We start from the raw sequence: 21,795 nt of genomic DNA on the forward strand, positions 1-21,795 counted from the left end.
AATATTTCGCGAGTAAGGTTTGCTTATTTTCTTGATTTATTATGTACTTTAAAAAGTTCTCTTTCAACGTCATGAAGAGTAGAAAATACTTATTCATTTACATCTTGCATTATTAGGTAAGTTTTCACTGTTTCCAAACAGTGGGAAGCATCAAAAAAAGTAACAGTTTTCACTGGAGATTGATTATCATCGACTTCAGCGTCAGAATCGCTATTCATTGTTTCCTATAAATCTACTTCATTAACTGCATAAAATTCGTTAAATCACAAAATTCGATAAATAGGGGTTCGTTAAACCGGGGTTAAACTTTATTATTACTCTCAGCATTGTTAAAATTAAGTTGATATGGATTGTAATAACAAAACTAGTGTTTTTGAATAGGGGAAGTTTGTAACTTATTTTTGAATAGGGGAAATACTTAGGTATAACATTATGAAATACTTAGTTGGTTAGTCGATAATGTCTATTTACTTTTTCACACTAAATTTAAGATGAAAAAAATATTATTTTATTTTCTATTTAATTTATTCGCTAACTGAATATCCATTCTTTGTACACTGAGAAAAGAAGTACAGTATCGAAACTATAGGAATATGACAAAATTTTACGTGCTTCTAAATCTATGATTTCAACAAAAAAAAATCTGTAAATTTTGCCCACTTTGGTAATGATTTTGGTAAAAATAACAAGAATATGGTTTTATAATATGTGATGAAATTTGGTTAATGCAGAAAAATTTAGTAATTTTGTAATGATACTTTAGGCCAGATATTTCCAAAAGGTACTCCGCGGAACCTTTGGTTTCTGTGTGAAGATCAAAGGGGTTCTGTGCGTTAGGACTTCTTTTTCTTTAAACCAGAAATTATTTTTAAGCCATTAACAGTAAACTGTATCAAACCAATAGATGATTACTTATTTTTAATTAGATTTATCTTTAATTTATCTGAAATTAATTCCGAAAAAAAAACTTTAAAAAAATGAAATGCCAAATTTTCAAATATATATTTTTCTATTTTCGAATATATATATATTTTTTTCTGGTAACAATATATTGAATAAATAATTGCTAAAATATATTCATTTACTAGTCATTGCATCCGTATTTCTTATTCCCACCGTTATAACACATCAAACACCACAATTCAGCTTCTTTTACGCAATTTGATTTATGCTCACGCCAAAAATTATAAGACAAAAAGCCGCTGCAAACTTGAGAATTCAACGGAGAAATATAAAACCTAATTTTAAGACTGTTATTGATGAGACAATGAAAAAATTTCATTATCCACATTACTATTTAGTTTTTAGATTACTATTATTTTTTTTTTTGCTAGCATATTTGCACCTGCTAATAAACTTCTTTTAAAAATTCAGGGTTCCGCCAGAAGTAACCGTTTTGGGTTCCGCAGCTGGAATAAACTAAGAACTGCTGCCTTAGAACGTGAAATAAAAATAATTTATTCCATTAAATTTACTTTTCAGCTTTGTGTTCTTCACTAAATGTGTGGTAATAAGAACTATATTTTTGAAAACCAGAATTTCTAGTAAACTGTTACCGAATAAACGGAATAATTACAAAATGAATCGTTTAATAAAGTATATTTCGGTTTTATAAAGCAGCATTATGTTTATTTATTTAATAAGTTTTTACCGGAAATATCGCTACCATACAAGTATGGTAATTTTATCAGAATTTTCTTTTCTCATTTAATTCAGGTCCTATGTACCTCATTTTTCACCAATCTCTAATGTGTTTTTCAAATTATTGTTTAGTTCCGCAATAGGTCTTGAGGGATTGGCAGGTAAAGTTTTAAAAAAATGAATAAATTTGTTATTGAAGAGTAGTCCACATTGTACTTGGGGCAACTGCATCCAGCTTTCTCTTTCCTTAAATTCTAACGATTTTTTTTTCTTCTTTCAATTTAGTATTAGTTCCTTACGCGATTGGTCCAAAGGAATTGGACATGTCCATAGAGCAAAAGCTGATCCGTCACGCACCTGCTTTTTCCTGTCATACTTCCTGCCCTAAATTGACATCCAGGAGATCTCCTTAAAGGAAACGGGCCAAATTTGTGAGCATCATAAAAAGTATTCGCGAAACCACCTACGCATGAAGATTTTCGAATATAAAACTTCTTTCCTCCCCTTCCATTTTCTTTTGTCTACTCTACCGAAAAAGAAGGGGGGGGGGTGGAAAGAATCATTTCTCCAAGAATTTTCTTCTATTAACGAATTTGATAATAGGTCGTCACATATTCGGAAAAGTTAAAAAGGTTAAATCGCTTAATTGGGACTTACGATCAAAGGGGTGCATGGAATAATGAATTTCGATTTCGAATGCTTTGAAGCGATAGGGGTAGTTGAGTCCGGACTGTTCCGATGAAAGATTCGAGAGATGGATGGATGGTTTGCCCTGATGCGTCAAGTTTATCGCATTATCTTCTGCAGACAGGAACACGAGATTAACTTATTAAGAATTAGATTCATATATTTAGTTTAATGATAATAGAGCTATGCGTAAGAACTCGGCGAAGTTTTTTGGTAAGTGGCATAAGCAGAATATTAAGTAGGATCAAATTGTTTTAAATTTGTATAATAAAGTAAGAAACTGGCTTGTTTAATGTCTAAAATTATTGCCATCTAATGTTGCGAAAACTCTGAGTTTATATGTTTAAGACTAGATTGTCTAAGGAAGTCATCTTGACTGCTTTTAATTTCAATTAGAAAAACAATGATGTATATAATGACACAATTTCTTAGAATTTTGTGACTTTTTGTACAACATATAATTTTTTGTTGTTGCTAATATTTACTAATAACTTGTTATATAACTGTAAATAATATTAAAAATGCTGAAAATTAATTTTAAGCAAATTTATTTTCACATTCACAATGCACTCATTTTGACTGCTTTTGAGCAATATAGGTATATACTAATTTTTCGTCTTTCCAGTGTTAAGGAAAGTATGGAATTGATTTCAAATTTTAGCGCAATTTATTTTTAGACAATTTCTTTTCCACAAAATGTATCGATATGTCTAATTTCATTCTTCGGAAAATATTTAATTCCATAAAATGTATCAATTATTAAATCTTTTTTTTAAAATTTATCCTATCATATTTTTTAAGTGATGTAAATGGAATTTTAAATAGGAACAAATTGTCCTAAATTTCTATCAAAAGACCTAGGAACATTTCATAGATTTATTTATTGACATCTAAAATGATATTTAGTTACTTTAAGCCTCAAAGTTTAAGAGATCTAAATAAAGTCTTAAGTGATGTAAACAAAGGAGAAGAAAATTATTTAAAATTTAGCAAAAAAAATTAGAAACATCTAATTGACTCGTCTAAGTTTAAAACTGTTGCCATTTAGTGTTCAAAAAATTCTGATTTCATATTTTTCTTAAGAGAAAGATGTTAAAATTAGTTTCAAATTTGGCCCAATTTAGTTAATGATAATTTGTTTTCCAAAAATCTTCGATGCGTTCTACCTAATTTCGCTGGAAAAAATTTAAAACGATTCCAAAAATTAACCAATAATGAAATCACTTTTTTATAATTTTTTTATTTATTATTTTTTATATCGGAAATAAGAGTATTTATAATATCGTTATTGTATCAGAACTTGGCATAGTTTTATAAAGTGATGTGAGCGGAATTTTAGTTTAAATTTTCATTAAAAAGACTAACAGAAATTAATTGCATATCTGTGTTTAAAACTGTTGCGATCTAATGTGATATTAAGTTACGTTTTATGTAATTTAAGCAGAATATTAAGTAGGACGAAATTACTTTAAATTTGTATCCAAAACGATCAAGGTATATCTAACTAAATGTGTAAACGTTTAAAATTGTTGCAATCAAATATAAATTAGTATTAATGTAAAAAGTAAAAAAAAAATATATATATATATAATGTAGAATATATTCGCATTTTTTTATTTATTGCCTTTTTATTTATTGCTTTTTTTAAAATCAGAAATAAGAGTAATATTGTTTTCATATCATTTGTAATATCGCTTTCTCATCAGAACTTGGCGTAGTTTTATAAAGTGATGTAAACAAAATTTAAATTTCTATAAAAAAGCTTGGAGGATTTAGTTGGCTTACATATGCTTAAAACTTTCGTCATGTTACGTGATATTAAGTTACGTTTGTAAATAATCTGAGCAGAATTTTCTAATTCTATATAATTTATAAACAAATAAATAAAATAAGCAAATAAATAAAAAAGGGACACTCATTTAACCGCAACTATTATTTGGTTCCTAGTTGAACCATTATAATGGTCAACTAGTTTCACCAAGCATGTTGTTTAACATTGAAGATTATGGATTTTTTTTAAACCAGAATATGGATTTCTTCATACCTCAGGGGGTCAAGATTATGAATTTTTCTAACCAGTGATATGGTTCAAATTTGAACCATATTGACAGAGTTTTTTCTAACCATTGTCATGGTTCAACTTTTAACCAAAATGGTATACTTTCGTCTAATTACTGTCATGGTTCATGGTTCATGGTTAGAAGTCGCCATTGTAATATAAAATGGTGAGCACCATTTTATATTACAATGGCGACTTTTAACTTATGAACTGTCCCAATTTATAAAATAAATAAAATTAATTTTTTTTCTTCATAATTATCTTTTTAAGTGCGCTTTTTTATAGATACGGCTCATAAAATGTCTTGAATATCAGGCTAGAAACTGAAAGTTTCAATTCCAGAGAAATCCTTTAATAATTAATTCTGGATAAAGTAACCATGTTATATAAAAAAGTGATATTTTTGTATACTTTTTTTAATATTTATGAACTGGTAGTTTTGGGAAACAAAGATAATCTTTGATTTTTCAGTTGTTTCATATGTGTTCTTGATAGCCAACATTTAAAATTTACAAATTATTTCCAAAAATAAATGAATAAATAAATACTGCAACACCCTTTATTACCAGAAGTATAAAATAATTTATTTAATAAGAAAAATGCTGGAAATAAAAATGCTAGAAATGAAAATAAATAGTAGACTTGTTTGATATGTAAGCTGTATTCTGATTTCTCACTAGCCATTCTACAAATGCTAGATGCTATATAATAAATGAATAATAATAATAAATGTTTAGCAGATTCTAATGGGTAGTTTTAATTAATTTTTTTTGTCCTCTAAGATAGACATATCTTCCAAATAGTCAAATTCACTCAAATGGCTTTCAAATCTGTGAAAATTATGAATGTGAAACAAGACCACCACTTTCTTACACCAGTAAAGTGAAGTGTAGAAGAATCTTCTAGAATTCTATGTTTTAACCTATTTTAGACCAAGCATATAAATTTTATGAAATGTGGTGTTATTTTCATTAAAATTGCTTATATTACAGTCATTAACATACAAAAAAAATTTCGCACATGAAAAATAAAATTTCATTTTAAAAAATGAAGTGGTGCGTATATGAATGATTGATCAAATCAATGGACAGATCACATATTAGAACACTTGTTTTTTTTTTTTTTTAAATTTTGTTTTATTTTATTTACAGAATTTGCAACTTTAAATCATCATAAAACCATATGTTTAATAATAATAATAAAATACTGGGTCTTCTTCCTATTTAAAAAAGGGGACCAGCTGGGTGCCGGAGACAGCTAGTATTAAATAAAATTAAAATATTAAAAATATTCAAATATTACGTAAGCACGTTTTTGGCAATTTTTACTCCCTCCACGATGGCAAAATTTCTCCCGATACCTGATCCAGGAGTTCCCTTGTCTTCAGGATTGGATTCTAAATTACAATGCTACGGAGTTGAAGATTGGTAGCCGTACACTCAAAATTGGGTAGGCTCTTCAACGTCGGTTATTTACTTTCCCTCCCTCCTTTTTAGCAAAAATAAGCAATTCGCAACCCNGTTCACTAATCCCCCCCCCCCCAATACTTATGTAAAAAAGTTGCATCCGCGCCCTTTCACGGTTTTAGCATTAACTTTAATCTAGTGTTAGATAAAATTCAAATAAAAAGATGCAACTTTGCCTTAAAAAATTTTCCTTTTAATTTATTTTATAAAATTTTTAACAGCAATCTTCTTATCTTTTGGAATTCTTCGAAATCTTTAGTTTATTACTTTTGTGCTCAAAGCTCTTGACTTCTAAAACAATACGAGCAAACTTTTTACCAATTGTTTTTCTTATTTTCCTGAATTTAACTTTCATTCTATTTTTGAAATTTTTCCACGTGTAATTTTTTGTTACGTTTTTTTAATTTTACTTTTGAAGAAAACTTTGAAAATAACGGGATTTTAATGTATTACATAAGCATTGCTTGAATCCCTCTTTCCCCCTTGTCTGTGAAAATAAGCAAATTACAAATCCCCTCCCCCCATTGAGGGTCTTACCCTCCATTAGCACTTACATAATATTTGAACAGATCAATACTTCACACTGCCATGTTTACGAAGAATTATAAATATTTTCAGACTTTCCACAATTTAAATCAGTTACTGAAAACTTTTCTAATCTTCAGTAACTAATGACTTTCGTAATTTTTTTTTCTGTAACAATAACCAATAACTGATAATTTTAGAATAACTTCAGTTTCAATCGATACATTACATAGGCGTAACGTAAGGGGGAGGGGCACAAATTTTGTTTTTAGAAAACTGTTCGTTTAACTCAAGTTTTATGTATACATGCATATTTATTTTTTATGTGTATGTATATTTACATATAAATGTATGTATAAAACTTAAAATAAACAAACAGTTTTCTAAAAACAAAAAGTGTGTTATGTAATATGTTCTATTGAACTTAGTTAACCGAATTTAAAATTTTCAGGTTGTATAGATATTTAAAAACTTTTTCTAACTTTTTAATTTAAAAATGCTTACAAACTTAAAACTTAAAATTCGGTAAAATTTAATAGAATAAAAAATATATCAAGAAAAATCATTCAAAAATATAAATTAGTTGTTGGATGAATAACGAAATTGCGGAGAAATAATTCTCCGCAGTAAGCTAAATAAATAACCTCAAGAAACTGAAGTATTATCCCAATTGAAAACTTCATTAATTTCAGAACTAAACAAATACGAAATAACAGTCGACTTGTTTCAAGCGCTTTAAAAATAGACGCCGATTTTCAAGACTTGCCAGACGTGAAGTGAAGAAACAAAAACGATATGAAATAAAAACGTTAAGTTGCCAACGAAAAAAGGAAAAATAAAAGTGAGAAACAAAACTAGAATTTTTTTTTCTCCTTTTTATTTAATTTTCGTTTTTACCTTTTTCGCAGGCAATTTTAAGTTTTCGACTTCAAATCATTTATGTTTCTTTACTTGGCAAGTCTTGAAAATAGGCTTCTATTTTTATAGCGCATGAAACATGTCGAATGTTATTTCTTATTTGTTTATTTCTGAAATGAATGAAGTTTTCAATCAGGTTATTCTCCATAGGTTAAGATGGACGAATAAAATTCCTTTTCTGACTGAATTGGACCCTTAAAATTAAATTAAAAAAAACCCTAGATTTTAATCTGTGATTTACTTTTAACATCATTAGTCGCCACACTTAAAAGCAGAAAAAAAAGAAGAAGAAAAAGAAAAGAAGAAGATATCTTCAAATTTAATAGCGGACAAGAGCTATTAATGAAAAGTGTCTTGTCACTTTTATTTCATATAAAGTGGGAGAGGAAACACTACCGCCCTTTTAATAGATCCCCCCCACACACACATCCATTCATCTTCCATATAGTATTCTTTTCTTGAGGTATCTACAGGATGTGGTCGGAGATCAACCGAATCCGTACGCAGGTGATTCTGACCTCCACGACCTCCAATCCACTTCCTCTAAGCACTTCCTCTTCACGTGGATATCAACACACGCAGACACACACTGCAACAGCAACAGCAAAGGGGCATTTACTTAAAAATAGATGAGACTAGATGACATCTTGTTTCAGCATTTTCTTTTGTTGTTTTCTTCAAAAAAGATGCTTCTGGCTCCATGCTTCAGCTACCACTTTCCGTCCTCTAGAGGTCAAGGAATTGTGGGTGTTTAATTTGTGAAATAAAAGACTGGTTAAAATGTAACACTCTCTGCTGTGGTGACCAGAAATGAAGGACATTTTTGTCTGGTTGAGAATTCTTTTAGTTAATTTTTTATTTTTCTCTCTCATTAGGTTAAGGAAGTACTGAATGTTTTTGAATGGCATTATTCAACAGTTCTATACGTCATTCGTAAGATGATTGAAAAATCCGGCTCTTTATAAAAGTCGTTGACATTTTGTAATGAACCAGGCTAGTTGGAAAAGTCTTCAATATTTTATAATCTTCCTGATACTTTTAGGCTTATTATAAACAGCCTTAAGGAATGACAAAAATGATTGCAATTGCTTGCAAAGAACCAATTATTCAATTGTCATCCCAAGTCAAACACTATGACTGTTTCATTTGTCCCTTCAAGAAAGATGCCTGTAAGCAAAAAGATATTTGCTTACAGGTTAATGAAAGAAAAATTTATTTCGGGGGAAAGTGCGTTTTACTCTCATTTAACTGTATAACATTACTTAATTTAGCCAAGTCTTTAAACTTCGATAACATCAGCGCATGACGTTGCTAAGAAGGGAGCGCATTTAAGGTGTGTTCACAACGGAAGAAATTCCTAAGAGCTTTTGTCAACAAACAGTAACCGTAGTGACCATCACTTTTGACTGCATATTTTAAAATGATCCAAAGGCTGCGACTCGAACAGTGAGAAATTTGTATTGCATGCCAATTTGAAGCTGGAGCCTAATTTATCAATTTATAGATTTTGTCAAAGCATAAAATTCATTAAAATATCACAGGGGCCGTCATTCGTTTGGTCTTTTTCTTCAGTTCCTTGTTTCATCTTTACATCTGGACACTTTTACATACAATTCATGTTCATATGTTATGTTCCAAATTTTATTGTCTTGGCCTATATAGCATGTAACATCTATAAATTTATATTACGGAACATTCTGCAGTTGTAGCTTGGAGCTCCTTCAACAGCGCATCTTACATTTGTACATTTTCATACAGAACTTTCTCAATTACAGTTTTGGTGCCATGCAAAAGACATTCATCTTTACATTTGTTTTCTTGCTGCTTTGGGACTTTACTTACTTTTTAATCGCTTAAGTGAATGATGCAGACATGATGTCATGTTTCATTTTTATAACATTTCCTGCTCATATATTATGTTCAACATTTTATCGCCCTGCCCTTGTAACCTCTGCACACTTATATTACGGAACATTCTTTAGTTATAGTTTGGAACTCTGTAAACAGTACATCTTTACATCTGTACATTTATACCCGTGCAACCCAGGGTCAATCTCGGGGTAGTTCCATTTGAAGGCGTCCTTTGTTCATGATAATCCATTCGTTTTCCTCATTCGATTCCTCATTTATTCAGTTCGATTCATTCATTCGATTCAGTATTCCTCAGATGTTTCTATTGGGGAGGGGAGGGGCTGTGTTAAATTATATTAAATTAATTTCCTACTTCAAAATAATCTAGGTGGTATGTTGGTTCGGAATAAACACGTTGTGAATCATTTGAAGGTCGGTATCATCTTGGGCCACCTTCTATTATTTGCTTCTTCGCATTCGAATAAGGAGGCATATATATTTAAAAATTATACAAGAGGATGGCACGCCACTTCGACCTTTTCGTTAATTGTCTGAGCCGTGTAAAAAATGTCTCTACTGTTGTTCTTCAGTTATTACTTCAACGTAAAAAATTCAAATGCATCCTAACACACCAACAATGACATTAAATTCTTTACGTCAAAGTGGTGGTCCACTAAGCGCATCCACCAAACCAAGAACGAAGGATAGTTCCTGGTGTAGTGAAACACCAAGAATGTTCTTTAACACTTCTTGGTGTAAACTAGTCGAGATCATGTTTATTATTCAGTAACACTAAAATTTACAATTACAGTGAGATGTTCACGTAAAAATCGGCGAAGTTACTTTTATGGGACAATATAAAGTAAGAATCACTAACTTAGGAAGCATATATATATATATACATATATATATATAACATTTCTTAAAATAAAATTAGTTTGTTAATCATACACAATACACAGGGAGAAAAATGTGAATTCGAACCAGGCTTAAGGCAGTTTTTCGAAGGCTCCGTCGCTATATGAAATAATGATTTTTTTGCGAATAATATGCTATTTTTATGTGAGTTTGCGACAGTTACTCATGACTGTTGGGCCAAGTTTAGCTTATCTAAAGCCAGGGCTGTCTACTCTAATTTTAAAAATGGAGCGAAATTTCAATACAGAGAAAAGCCGCAGTTTTGTGAAAATGAAAAGCGTTTTTATGGTCTAATTTTTTAATATTTAAAAACTTACTTCGATGCTGGTTTACCTGGGCTCATAAAAATTAGCAAAAACTGAGAATAATGCAGAGATTTTGATAATTTTGATCGCTGGGAATCGCGACCATCGCTGTGATTTGAGCACGGTTCACCTCATTGGGAGGCGAGTGCTCTATCCCTTGAGCCACCATGGAGCAAAGATTAATATTGTAATTATTATTAATGTTGTAATTACTATTGATATTGTAATTATTTAAATGTAGTTCAAGAAATGTTGATTAAAATTATGGAAAAATTAAACTTGAAAACAAAGATAATTTTGCCGTACAAACGTTGGACACCGTGAAACGATTGAAGATCTGTGATTTGTATCTGCTTGGTCTAATCAAAGAGTGAAACTAAACTAATTTACAAATTTAGAAAAAGCTTGGCTCTGTCTCTGTTCTGCTATGCGTTGCAGCAAAGATGGCTTGTTTCACCTATCGTTTTCAATAAACATCTATTTCAGAAATTAGTCAAGGGTAATTATTCAGTTTAAAAATTCTCAATAAATGCAAATATTTTCATGATTATGGTATGGCGTCGGTTTGAAGAAAGCTATTTTCTGCCCTTACTCCCATAGTTAGCTCTCCGATAGTGTTGCACGGAGAATAGTGTATTTCGAATTATACTTTTCCTCGGAAAGCAAAACTAGTTTTTCCAATATTATTAGATAGCAAAGCACAGTGTAGGAGAGTAACCTTCTTCTAAATTGCTCATTAACGAGATCTTTGAATTGTTTAATTTCGATTTTGATTACTTTCTCAAGATAAAAGTTAGGACCTTCTTTAAGAGGAGCCTCCGTGTCCGAGCGGTATCGCCCACCAAACGCTGTGCAAAGCGCGGAAGTAGCAGGTTCGAATCCCACTTTTATCCTGGATATATCTTCATGCTGTCCTGCTCTGTATTGTGCCATCTTTCCTTCTATTGACAAAGGTTTATAAATTGAGCACACAAGCCTGCAAATGTTTGTAATTCCAATAGAACAAACCTCTTTTTAGATAACCTTTTTCGTCCGTTTGCTAGAGCTTCTTCAAATTACATTCCTCTTTGTATATCAAAACTTGTCCAATATTATTAAATTGCAAAACGGTGTGCAGGAGAAAAATCTTCAAACAAATAGCTCATTCACGAGTCTGCTTGCGGATTAAATTTTGATTTTGGTTACTTTCTCAAGATAAAAGTTATAGAACCGAGATAGCCTGGTTGGTACGGCATTGGATCCATGTCCGACTAGTCGTGAGTTCGAACCGCGTCGGCCGAAAACTCCCTGTGAAGTAAATAGTGACTGGTGCTCGTTGAATCTGCAGGGTCTCAAATTCCTCTAAGTTCCCATAACAAATAATACCACAGGGGGGACTGAATTGGGGATTGATCGTTCTATGTTTCAGGGCAAAATAATGATCTGCTGATAAATGAATGAGCCCGTTTTATTACGTGTTTGTGCCTGAAGTCTTATTCTTGGCCAGAGATGGCACCACTGAAAAACAAAGATCACACTCTCTGCCATAAATTCTCTTGGTTTCACCAAGCAGGCTTACTGATATTGGCAAGTAGCATTAGAAACAACAACTACAGATAAAAGTTATGACATTCATTTAGATTACCTTTTTCGAAATTTAGCTAAGCTACTTCGAATTACATTCTTTGCTGCATTTGTCCAATATTATTACTAGTTAGCAAAATGGAATTTGCTAACTAGTTATATCATGTATGCGTGGCGTATTTTGATTTTACTGCGCTGCTTCGAATTACATTCCACTCTGTATAGCAAAACTTGTCCAATATTATTATTCGATAGCAAAACGGTACACCGAAGAAAACTCTTCCACCAAATCGCTAACTTGCGAAATTGCTGGAGGGTTAAGTTTTGATTTTGGTTATTTTCTCAAATTGAAAGGCAGGGCCTTTTTATAGTTACTTACATCGCGCTTTGATCAAGCTTGACGTTAGTTGTTCTTGCATTACGCCTCAATAAAAATCTTCGGTAAAAATAATAGAAAACCTCAATTGTTTGTCAGATTTTCGAATTGTCTTTAATGTGCACTTGTATTCATAAGACATCGTATAATGGTTTGTATCTACTAACTTAGGTATTTGTTTAGACATCTCTGTCTGCTCTATCTGTATATAAGATATTTTTCATCATTTTTTTACTAGTCAGGATAGAACTTTTTAAGGTACCATTGCTTTGACACGCAGGAAGAAATACAGCGCGGGGAAAAAAAAGAACATCCTGAATAATTTTTTTTATCTAAAGATCAGATTTTTGCTTACTAATTAAAACCCAATTTTAATATTTTGAGTGCTTAAACTTAAATATGCTAAATATAGAGCAGACGATATTTTAAATTACGAAATCAGAAAAAAAAAACACCATTCCTCTGAATAAATGCACCTTTTTGCTCTTTAACCTCAAAACAGGGGGGGGGGGTAGCCGCAATCTTGAAAATGTAGCCCTAATAAATTAGACAGGATAGCAGTCCAAATTTTTGTTCCCATTATGCTTTTTCTTTTTGCATATTTCGCTATATTTCGAGAATTTTTTAAACAAATAAAAAATTCTTTGCACACAATTATGTACTTCATTTATCCTAAGATAATTCCATGCAAAAAAATATTAGTAGTAATTATTTATTATATTACTTTATTTAATACTATCGGAAAATTTTGAATTGCGAAATATAAAAAGTTTTATAATTTAAAATAATAATTCAAACATAATTTAAATTATGCGATTTTAAATGACAAAATATGAAAGTTTAATGAAATCAGACGAATAGCTCTTGAGAAATTAAATTTTTGATGCACGATATTTTCTAAATTGTTGAGAAAATAAAGTATTTCGTTTTAAGAAAATTAAGAGTGCGCTCTTGTGTTTGATTTCGAAACAAAAATAAGCATAAAGTTAGACCAAGCCAGAGTCTTTGTACTTGAAAATCCGATCAATAAATAAAAAGTTATTCAGGGTGTCCTTTTTTGGCGCATTATAGATCATTTAATTTATATTGAAATTTGTCTAAAAACATAGACAATGCCATAAATGATATGCAGATGCGATTTTTTTTATAGAAAAATGTTTTTTGTTCACAAATATTTTTATGGTTCTCATAAAAGAAGATAAAAAACAAAACCAGTAACAACATTGGAAAATATATAATTAAACATTATCAAAATAAAAAATTACACAAAAGGATAAATTAGTGTTCTTATTTCCACATTAGCACAAAAATTAGTTTTTGTTTCATACAGAATTATTTATGCCTACATTATAACATTATGTCCATAACATAAAGCTGAGATTTTTATCTCCCTTAGAAGTAATGTCAGGCTATGTAATTTTATACTTTCGAATTCCACAAAACATTTTAATTTCATTATAAATCATCATCAAATTAAAAGGAAAGGCAATTGGAGACAATTACTAACTTCCTGTAGTTCCACTTAACCTGTAAAGAAATAAAATAAGACAACAAATAAAAAAGAATAAAGGAATATAATTTGCATCAATAAAGAAATATAATATGTGTATTGACGTTCTAACTATGTTGTGAATCATTATCAAATTAAGTTATTTTATTTTGCGAGAATTGGAATTCTCGTCACATTCATTAAGATTACTTAATCTGCAAGGAAATAATTTATGATAATTATTAAATAGAAAAAAAGGATAACAGATATATAAATATAATAAACTTAAAGAGGGGCTATGCATCATTGTTACTCTATTTGTTAACCTCCCATAGTTACAATAGAATCATTTTTGTAAATTGATGATTTTTATTATTTATTGCTGTATCATTATTATTGGTTATTTGTTATTGCATCAAAATTAATTATTCTATAAAAAGATCCGAAGATAAAAAATAAAAGATTTTAGTTTCAAGCCTTTATTTTTAAATAATAATTAATAATAACAACAGAAAATAATATTAAGAAGGGAAGCTAAATAATTGTTGCAGGTAAATACCGCTAAATGTAGGTTAAATAAATAATTTACAGGTACATGTGCTGTAATAATTTTTATTGATTACATGCTGATAATAAGCAAAGCTATTTGACTTTTCCTTGTTTACTACCGACCGTAACATGCAATTTTTTTTGTCCAATAAGAATGCATGGTGCTGGGAAATAACATTCATCTTTCATTGGTCTACAAAACAATAAATAATCTCTAAAAATTTATTAGTAATGTTCTAGATACATTATTTCCAATGTTAATATTGAAGTTAAACTATTGAAACGCTTTGGAAAAGATGCTTAAATAGTTTAGTAGCTATCCCTGATAAAAAATAGATAAAAATATGTATTAAACGAAATTTAAACTGACCACACCTACCAAAGTTGTTACATTTAATGTTCCCTCTGGGAGTGTGATGGGGTGGGGTGGATAGTACCCTCTAAAGCAGTGTTTCCCAAAGTGTGGTACGCGTACCCCCAGGGGTACGGGAACAATTTAGCGGGGGTACGCGTTCTTATGCGAAGCATCTTGCAATAAACGAAATTTTCAAAATTTTTTATCAAAAAACAAAGCTAGCCATGAAAATTTGCGATTACGTATTTTTTCTATTGGCTATTTTTTGCAGAGTTAACAGTTAATAATTAGTGGTGTCAACAGCCAGTTGTGATTGTTAACTTTTGTGCAATTTTTTTATCACAGCAGCTGTTATCACAGCAAAACCAATACCATCCTTCTCACTGATGCAAATAAACTTATTAACAAAACTTTGTACCAAAAAAAGAAAAATAAACACATTTTTTAAAAAATACATTCGTTTTTTTATTAGTGGTATACAGTGTTACGAAAAATTTAGAAAGGGTACGCAAAAGTCGTAAGTTTGGGAAGCACTGTTCGAAAGGAATAAATAATTATAACTAAATAAATGATTATTTCTCCTCCAATCACCAATATTTTTTTTACCACCATCCATTCATGTTCTTAAATCCAGAAAATAGAGTGCTTTCAATAGATCACTGAACATGTTTTTCCGTATTTCACCAAGTAGATTTAAATCACTGACTATGCATAAACATGCATTTAGTTTCACAAAATATCTTTAATTAAAAATTTTAAATTTATTTTTAAATGCTTTATATGATAATTTTGAGATTTTCACAATTATTGGGATATTTCCCACCAACTAATATAAATTTTTCAACCCGGAAGATTTCACAAAATCACTCTCAATGTCTTTCCTCATTATCTCTTCAATTGTCATTTTGTCATTTAGCAATATTATGAATTTTAAAAAAAATCTGTTTAAAAAAGTCATTTGATAAACATCAAAAGACTTAAATGTATCTAGAATAAAGATTTACTTTAATTTCTGACATTTTCAGTAAAAATAATTTTAATGTGAAAAAAAAAATTCTAAAGAAACTGAAAAGATTTAGTCGTGAATGAAAATGATTTTCCTCCTCTCGAGTATTCGAACAAAAACTATCGACACTTTAAAATCACTCACATTCCAAAGGAGCGATTCTTGGCATACTTAACGTTATTATCTTCAGAAAGTTATGCGCTTTACGTAACAAGTATTTTGTCTTGTCAAAGAAATTCCGTGTGAGTTATTTTACTGAAGAACGTAATATGACCCACATAGTTGACTAACCGTGGTCAGTCTTGGTTACGCTGTCTTGACCATTGGGAACAGGAAACTTGTAGAGACCAACCTTCCAAAGTAGATAGCTGGCCAATAGAAAGCAAAAAAAAATTGTAAGAATATGTTCTAGAGACGTTTAATCAAAATGAGATATTTCGATACCTCGACAAATGAGCAGTTTTGTTGAACAAAGAGAAGATTTATGAGGAATTTTTGATTTTAGTATTTTAATATAAGTCTGATTCATGGCACGTGTTGCAATTTGTAAGTGTTAGTTCGTAAAGCTGGTTTTCATCACGACAATACTTCCATTTGATTGGAGGTAAATAAAAATGGTAATGGGCGTAGATTTATTTGTGAAATGTTTTTATTGAACTTTTAAAACTTTTGGTTTTGAAATGAGAGAGATTTAATGGATGTTGCGAAATATGTATGAGAGTAAAAATCTGATTTATGAGATACCAAGCGTATTCATATGTCCCCAATGCAATAAAAAATATTTTGCTTTAATTAAATTCTTTTTTACATTTTTGGTTTTTTAAAGTTTTCTTAAAAAATGTTCTTAAAATTTTTTTGCTAACTTTTCGTTAATATTATGAAAATTAATACTCTTTTGAGAAGTAATTTCTTATTATGTTTCCGATGAAGATAAAATTTGATTGGCTTATTTATTAAATTTTTTTTTTAAAAAATGTCACAGTGAAATTTTTAAATCGATTTTTAAGTTTGTAAACGTTTGTGTTCCGGCTTCAAGTTTGATCTTATGCAAATTTAAAATATTTTTCTGGCAATGTAACAAGCGAATGTTTTACGTTCTTTTTTTCAAACTAATTTTTTCAAAGTGGTCTTTATAATTCTTTTTACTTTTTTTTAATAAATAATTTTTTATTTATGTCATTCAGACATTAGAAAGTAACAGAAGGTGCACTTTTTTTATTTATTATTTTTTCAACTATAACCGTTTCTTGTACGTAGGAAAAAAGTAAACAATTTATAAATCGGTATTTATCAACACCATGATTTAAGGCACAAAACTGAAAGGCAGACACCAACACAATTGACGCACAATAACAATAACAACCAACACAATAACTCCAGTGCAATAAACATTATTTTTGATCAAGCAAAGTTGTAAGTTGGTAAACATAGTTGGTGCTGTCATTAAAAGGAAGAAGATGAGAATGATCCACAGTTTAATATACAAATATAATCACTAAAGCAATAACAAAATTAAATTTTTCCAACGTCTCTCTCCAATTATCTGATTGAAATTTCTGAACTATTTTTGAAATCTTTAGCTAAAATTGCCCTTTAGCATCCATTGTTTAAATCTCAGGATGATGGAATAAATAGTTCCGGAGTTAAAAGAGAGATATCTAGATAAACTCAACATATTAATATTATAGAGTATATAAAATCGTACACAACAACACCAAAAAAGGGAAAAATTCGCTTTTTTCTAAGAAATGAGAACTGAAATAGGTAAACAATGGGTTAACAATGGGTTTTCTTACTTTATTTTAACCCAATTAAGAAATTTTATGCATCAAACGTAATTCGAATGAGAAAAAGTTAGTTATCAAGCAATTTTCTTCCTAAAAAAAAAATTTTAAAAAAATCGTAAAATTTTTTTTAGACTATCTTCCTAAATTTATTGCTGAAATTTAATATGAAAATAATACAGGACAGGTAATTTAAGATTAAACATAAAGTTCTATAATTTCTTTCAGAATTTTCATATAGTCATCAATGCAAAAAATCATTAGCCTCTTGAAACAAGTATTAAAATTATTTTTTTTAAGTATCCATAATTTGCAGATTGTTATTAAAGTGATATTTATATTTCACCTCGTAGCATCAAACCATTACCACCAGTGCTTACCTCAATTAATTGTTAAGATAATAAAATTATTAAGCATTAATCTCTTTAGCTATTAATAAAATTATTAGATTGAAGTATCCGTTTAAATTTGCATACTGTTATTATTGCGATATTTATCTTAATCCTTGCGGCATCAAAACATTATCATGGGTACACAATTCCCATTGATACAACTCCACAATACTCTTCCGTCAAAAAATTATCAAATAAAGGAGGGCAAAAATAAATAGGTAAGTTTATTCAGTACCGTCTTAACGCATGGGCACATCTGGGCAGTGCAGGCACTCAAGGGGCCCTTGTGAATATTACTTTTTATAAATTGTGTTTAAGGAATAAACAACATTGCCTTATATATTTTTAAAATAAATATATTCTATTATATAAAGTGTGCATTTTTTTCTACAAATAGTGATTGATTATCATACAATCACCAATAATTTGAATAGTTTATCAACAAGAAAACATGAAAAGGAAACCGAAATCTATTTTTCTACTTTCCAATGAAAATTTTAGGTACTTGGGCATTGAAAGATGTTTTAGTAACTGTTTAGTTCGACAAAATTATTCATACCTTTTGAATTTATTTTAATTTGTTATACTGTTATGTCTATTTAATTTAATTTAATTATTTCAATTAACTTCCATAATTTTAAAAATTATTTTATTATTTGAGGATTACAACTGGTTAACATTTCAATTTTTTTTTAAAAATATACATGGTTTAAAAATGTTTTATTTGAGTTTTTGGGGTAATCAAAAATAGTTTAAATTTGTTGAAATTATTGCATCATATCTTAAAAATGATTTATTTTATGTATGTGAAGTTTTTTAGTTCGTTTTTAAACATTATGGTTAGTTCTTGGAGTCTAGAACATTTTTGTGCCCGGGGACCCTGCACGCTATCAAGACGTCCCTGAGTTTATTAAAGTATTTGCTACCAAAGCAAAAAATTACTATTTAACAATGCGAAAAATATTTTTTAGAAGTAACCATTTGAATTTGTATATTATTGTTATTATTAATGCGATATTTATCTTTCATCCTGTCGAATCAAACCATTATCACCAGTGCATAATTCCCATTGATACTCTTTCACAGCAGATATTCCTCCACTACAATCGGCCGTTAAAAAGTTGCCTAACCCAAACCCCGGCAAAAAATCAAACATCTGGCCCAAACCAATTTTTAACGATTAAGCTACAATGTGTTTCATACTTTTTTTCTTTTTTTGCCTAATACCTACACCAGGTAGACAACAAACTAATTTTTAAACCTCCAGCATTTTGCAAGGCACGCGAATCGCACGTGGCATCCTCACTTCGATTAATGAAAAGGGGTTGACAAGGGGGGTTGGGAGGGTACGTGATACAGAGAAGAGAATGATTGGTGTTGGATGAAGCGTGCTCGAAGCCCATCAACCATCTGTTGCTAATGGCCTAACCACTGCTTCTTGTTCATTAAATTGACAACAAAAGGTAAGAGATACTGGTTTATATACAGCAATGTACATACAACACTTCGAATACAACGGAAGCGAATCGGATATTTGATGGCCATTTGGCTGATCCTTATCAGCACTGGGCTGATTGCGCAGCGGCTAGATTGCGCTTTTAGATTTGCTTAATTAATTTGCTGTGAAATAGTTTCTTTTAGATGTATAGTCTGATTGGTTCCTTTGTTTTGTAAGCTGAGAGTTTCAAAGATTGCTAATGTCTTTTATTTTTAACTGCCGGCGCGTAAACCTTACTTAAATAGTTGAATAAAATATCCATACAAGTTGGAGGAAGTTTATAGGAAATCTATTCTTGGAATATATTAATTATTTGCTGAATATGTAAGCTCACTAATATTTTTTTGTTTTTGTTTTTATCGCCCATAAAATCTTGAGGAAAATGTTTTGTAATTTTCTCATTCAAAATGACGCAGGTGGTGGCGAAAATCATATTGCATAGAGGTTATTTCTAAAGAAGAATCCATTTTTGCACCCTAATTGAAGTTAAATATATTTTTCATAATGGCGATTTGCGGAGCAGTGATGGCTCAGGGGATAGAGCTTACGTCTTCCAATGGAGTGAACCGGGTTCGAATCCCAGCGATGACTGGTCAATACGAATTCCGCATCCTGCTTGCACCGACCACAGTACTGACGTAAAAATACCCTCAGTGGTAGACGGATCGCGGGTTAGAGTCCCCTTGCCGTTAGGCTAACCGTGGGAGATTTCCGTGGTCTTTAATGAGAAAGAGAGAATGTGGAAAGACACTTTGAGTGATTTTGTGAAATCTTCCGGGTTGACAAATTTATATTGGTCTGAGAAAAAAATCTCAATGATTGTGAAAATCTCATAATTATCGTATTAATGGTGATGAAATGTTCTTTAAATTAAAAATTATAGTACGATGTTTCTTTATACATTTTCATTGGTAAAGAAACATATACTGTTATTTACTATATTATGTAATAGTCATGTTTTTTTACTTTGAAATTCCCAACACTTTCCCGTTTTGCGGATTATCACTTAAGTGCCATGGCATAAAAATTAAGAGTTTTTTTTATGCATTGAATAAAAAGGCATATTTTAAAACAAATTTTGAAAGAGATTTCAGCTTACAAATGACGCTGAAATCCAAAACGCAAATTTTGGCACTAAAGAAAATCTCTTTGACACAATTCAGGTAATAATAATAATAATAAACGCTGTTAAATTAAATGCACTTTAATGAAATCTTTACATCAAGTTTGTTTGATTGAAATTTAGAACTAAAACTAAAAATTTGAATGAAATCAATTAACTATTTTCCAAACAAAAACATCATAAGTAGGTAGAAGTCCTGTAAACCGAGAACACTATTCTAAATTATGCAGATTATTTTTTTGTGTTTTAACAAAATTTCAAAATTTAATAAAACAATAATAAATAATTATTAAAAGCACACTGTCGTTACAAAATAGCATACTATATGTTAATAAAAAGCGTTTTTTTATTTCATAAAAAAGCTTTCTATGCACTGCTTTAAATTGCATATTTTGATTCTACTAAATTTCAATATATTAATTTCAGTTATTGCTAAAAAAACTGAATTTGATTATTTGCGTAAAAGAATAAAGTAGATAATAATACTTAATGAAACTCAATGATACTTAAGCTTGGAACATATGTTTCTTTACCTTAAGAAAGACTTCTATTTTTGTGAATTTTCACTCAAGTGTAATAATTTTCTTTCATTTTTAAATTGAAAGTGGTTGTGAGGAATCAAGTTTTAAAGTAAAATTATATTAAAATTTGATCATATGTTTCATCAAATTATAAAATTTATATTTTATTTGTTCTCCCTCAAGTACAGTAACATAAAAACGGAGCATGATATTTATTTATTTAATTTGCTTATTTAATTAACTATTATTATTTTTTAATAGCTTTGAAGGTTATTCCGCAGTTTTAAAAGAAGTAACATTTATTGTGCGGTTGTAAACACAAAGATAAATATTATCAAAGGACTTTTTGATGCAATTTCACTAAAAATAAATAGATAAAAAAATTTAGATATTTAAAATACCGGGATAAAATGGTCCATGTTCAAGAGATGGTGAGTTTGATCCCCACAGGCCGAAGACTCCCCTTGTAGTAAATGGCAACTGGTACACGTTAAATCTGTCGGATTACAAAGTCCTTAACTTTCCTATAACAATTCGTACCTCGTGGGATACTGAATTGGATATTGATCGCTCTCTGGTTCAGATCAAAATTGTGATCTATGGAAGAATGAATAGATGTATGAAAGGGTCCGCCCCATAAACGGGCTGTGACATGTGTACGAATGAAGTCGCATTCTTGGCCATAGAGGGCGCCACTGAAAAACAGGCTTGTCGGATTGACATGTTGCATTAGAAACAACAACAACAACAAATTTGAAAACTCTACTGG

The sequence above is a fragment of the Parasteatoda tepidariorum genome, chromosome 3 (assembly GCF_043381705.1).
Source record: "Parasteatoda tepidariorum isolate YZ-2023 chromosome 3, CAS_Ptep_4.0, whole genome shotgun sequence".
Taxonomy (NCBI): domain Eukaryota; kingdom Metazoa; phylum Arthropoda; class Arachnida; order Araneae; family Theridiidae; genus Parasteatoda; species Parasteatoda tepidariorum.